This window comes from Acipenser ruthenus, chromosome 58 (genome assembly GCF_902713425.1).
Source record: "Acipenser ruthenus chromosome 58, fAciRut3.2 maternal haplotype, whole genome shotgun sequence".
In the NCBI taxonomy this organism is placed as follows: domain Eukaryota; kingdom Metazoa; phylum Chordata; class Actinopteri; order Acipenseriformes; family Acipenseridae; genus Acipenser; species Acipenser ruthenus.
The window spans coordinates 2,328,227-2,332,500 of record NC_081246.1 but is presented as its reverse complement, the minus strand read 5'-3'; positions in this window follow the sequence as shown (position 1 = coordinate 2,332,500).

The window sequence follows — 4,274 nt, the reverse complement described above, 5'->3', positions numbered from 1 at the left end:
CGCTCAGGAGAGAGGCAAGGCCACGCTCAGGAGAGGCAAGGCCCCGCTCAGGAGAGAGGCAAGGCCACGCTCAGGAGAGGCAAGGCCACGCTCAGGAGAGGCAAGGCCCCGCTCAGGAGAGAGGCAAGGCCCCGCTCAGGAGAGGCAAGGCCCCGCTCAGGAGAGAGGCAAGGCCCCGCTCAGAATAGAGGCAAGGCCCCGCTCAGGAGAGGCAAGGCCCCGCTCAGGAGAGAGGCAAGGCCCTGCTTAGGAGAGAGGCAAGGCCCCGCTCTGGAGAGGTAGTCACACCAAATATTGATTTGATGTAGATTTTTCTTCTGTTCACTCACTTTGCATTTTGTTAATTGATAAATATAAACTATTAACATGTCTATTTTTGAAAGCATTCTTACTTTACAGCATTTTTCACACCTGCCTAAAACTTTTGCACAGTACTGTATATATGTGCAGACATCACTTGGACCATGGAATGGGAATCACAAGCTGTCACAAACAAGTTCCTTGTGACAAACCCCACTAGTCGACCTGCCAGCTTTGAACTGCCACAACGAGAGCCGTCCCTGCTAAACAAGCTCAAGACAGGCCAAGACCCCTGTGCAGCCATCCAGCAGCACTGACGCCTCAGTGCAAATCCCTTGTGCACTTGTGGAGAGACACAAACGATGTTGCACATCATCGAGGAGTGCCCCCTTTACAAACTAAGAGGTGGATTCATAACTTTGAACTCAGCAAACCAGGAGGCAATTACTTGGCTTTGCGGATCTGCAGTTGCTAAATAAATAAAGTACATATTACAAAAATATAAAAGGATTAATATTGTTAAATGCTTAATAATGCAATACTACAAATTCCTGCCTTTCCATACCCTAATGCAGGGGTGGCCAACCCTGGTCCTGGAGAGCCTCAGGGATTCATGTCCAAAGTTACCATTTGTTCCAGCTACTCAGCAGTTAGTGATTTAGAAATAGCTATAAAACCCATCCCTACCATATCACTGTTCACTGATATCTGTGCTTGCTGACATGTGTTTTTAGTGTGGGTTGCTCTTGTTGTTTTTATTATGACTGCTTTATGTTTGCTGTAATGATGCTGCCTCTTGGCCAGGTCACTATTGTAAATGAGAATTGGTTCTCAATTGACTAACCTGGTAAATAAAGGTCTAATGAATAAAATCATTTATATCAATACAACTTTATAATCTGTAGTATTTTGTTCTTCACCTGCTTTATTCCAGTGTGCTTGTATATTATCCTGATGTAGCTATCATTGACACTGTTATCTGCTCTAATGAACTGCCCTGATATTGAATCATGTGCACTGTGTTTTGTATCTGCTCTTATTAGGACTGAAGTCATTGTATTCTGTATCTTGCTCTTACATTGTAATATGATTCTTGAGTAAGGTGATTTTCTGCTAATAAATAAATAATAATATTTCTCTGAACTGCCTTTGAACTCTATGACCTCCCTCACCTCCTCCCCCACCATCCCCCTCATTTTTAGATGGCCAGGCGTTCTGTTTTATGTGGTTAGCTAAGTAGTTTTGAACATGCTGTGAGAACGAAGGAGATAGACTCGCCTTCTGCTTTTGTGGTTTGGAACCTGTTCATTTTGCACTTAGCTAGTCAAGAAGAAGGTTAAGTTCTGCACTGGACTCGGACTACATGGAAACTTTCTTGTGGTTTCAAATGTTCTTTTTGATGACGTCTCATTATATTTTACAACACATGATATTATTATTATTATTATTATTATTATTATTATTATTATTATTATTATTTCTTAGCAGATTTCTTTACTAGAGTGAATTACAGTTGTCATACAAATACCTAACCCGGCAGACACAGAGCGCAAGGCAGGACTACAGCCTGGACGGGACGGCAGCCCATCGCAGGACATCACACACACACACACTCACACAGAAGGCAAATTAGAGTGACCAATCAACCTGAACAGCAGGTCTTTGGACCGTGGGTGGATACTGGAGTACCATGAGAAAACCTACAATGCAAACACTGGGAGAATATGCAAACTCCACACAGACAGACCCCTGAGGCCGGAATCGAATCCAGGTCCCTGGAGCTGAGCCGCCCCTAAGAAGAAATAATAATAAAATAATAAAATAGACTTGCTACCTACAAGATGAACAGGCTCCAAACCACAAAACCAGAAGGTGAGTCTATCTCCTTCATTCTCACAGCATGTTCAAAACTATTCAGCTAACCACATGAAACAGAACGCCTGGCCATCTAAAAACAAAGGTAAAAGAAACCGCAGTGCTGCTCATCCTGAAGGTAGAATACGAGTGAGAGAATGAGAGGTGTTAGGACTAAAAAAAAAGAGCAAGCAAAAACACATGATCTTGAACACAAAGGGCAGCAGTGTGGAGCACTGGTTAGGGGGGCTCTGGACTCCTGACCTTGAGTGGGGGTTCAATCCCAGTTAGGATTGATACAGACAGAGCTAGCTACTGTAGATAGACCCTTGAGCAAGCAGGCAGGTACTTTACCTCTTATATTGCTCTAGTAAAAATCCAACTGTATAAAAGGGTAATTGTAGGTGCAGAGCACCACACACACACACACAGGCAGGCACACACACACACACACACACACAAGCACACACAGACAAGCACATGAACACACAGGGAGGCACAAAAACACAGACACTCACACACACACACACACACACACACACACACAGAGGCAGGCACACACACACAGGCAGGCACACACACACACACAAAAGGGCACACACATATACACACAGACAGGCACACACACACACACACAGGCACACAGGCAGGCACATGCACATGCACACACAGACACACACACACACAGACACACACACAGACACACAGGCAGGCACACACACACACAGACACACAGGCAGGCACATGCACATGCACACACAGGCAGGCACACAAACAGAGAGACAGGCGCACACACAGACATGCGTGCACACACTCAGAGAGTCACACACACACATATACAGATAGGCACACACAGAGACATGCACACACACAGACAGGTGCACACACACACACACACAGACAGGCACACACAAATACAGACAGACACACACACACATACACACAGGCACACACACAGACAGGCACACACACACAGACAGGCACACACACACAGACAGACAGGCACACACACTCACACAGACAGACAGGCAAACACAGACACAAACAGTCGCACACACAGAGAAACATGCGCGCGCACACACACACAGACAGGTGCGCACACACAGACAGTCACACACACACACACCACAAGCACACACACTCAGACAGGGACACACACAGACAGGCACACACACACACACCACAAGCACACACACTCAGACAGGGACACACACAGACAGACACACACACACACAGAGACAGGTGCACACAGGCGCACACACACACAGGCACACACACAGAGACAAGCACACACACACACAGAGACAGGTGCACACACACAGACAGGCACACACACACACACAGAGACAGGTGCACACAGGCGCACACACACAGGCACACACACAGAGACAAGCACACACACACACAAGCAGGCACACAGACAGAGAGGCAGATACACACACACAGACAGGCAAACACACACAGATAGGCACACACACAGATAGGCATACACACATAGAAGAAGCACACACACACAGGTAGAGACAGACACACACACACACACATACACACACACACAGACAGGCACACACAGACAGGCACACACAGACAGGCACACAAACAAACAGGCACACACACACACAGAAAGACAGGCACACACACAGAGAGACAGGCGCACAGACACACAAACAGTCACACACACACACACACACGATAAGCAGACGCACAGGCAAGCACACACACACACAGACAGGCACACACACACAGACAGGCACACACACATACACACAGGCACACACACAGACAGGCACACACACACACATACAGACAGACACACACACATACACACACACAGACAGGCACACACAGACAGGAACACACACACACACTGACAGGCACACACACAGGCACACACACACATACAGACAGACACACACAGAGAGGCACACACACAGACAGAAACACACACAGAAAGACAGACACACACACACACACAGACAGACGCACACACACACAGACAGTCACACACACACATACGATAGGCACACACCCAGGCACGCACACACACACACACACACACAGACAGGCGCACACACACACACACAGACAGACAGGCATACACACACACAAACAGACACACA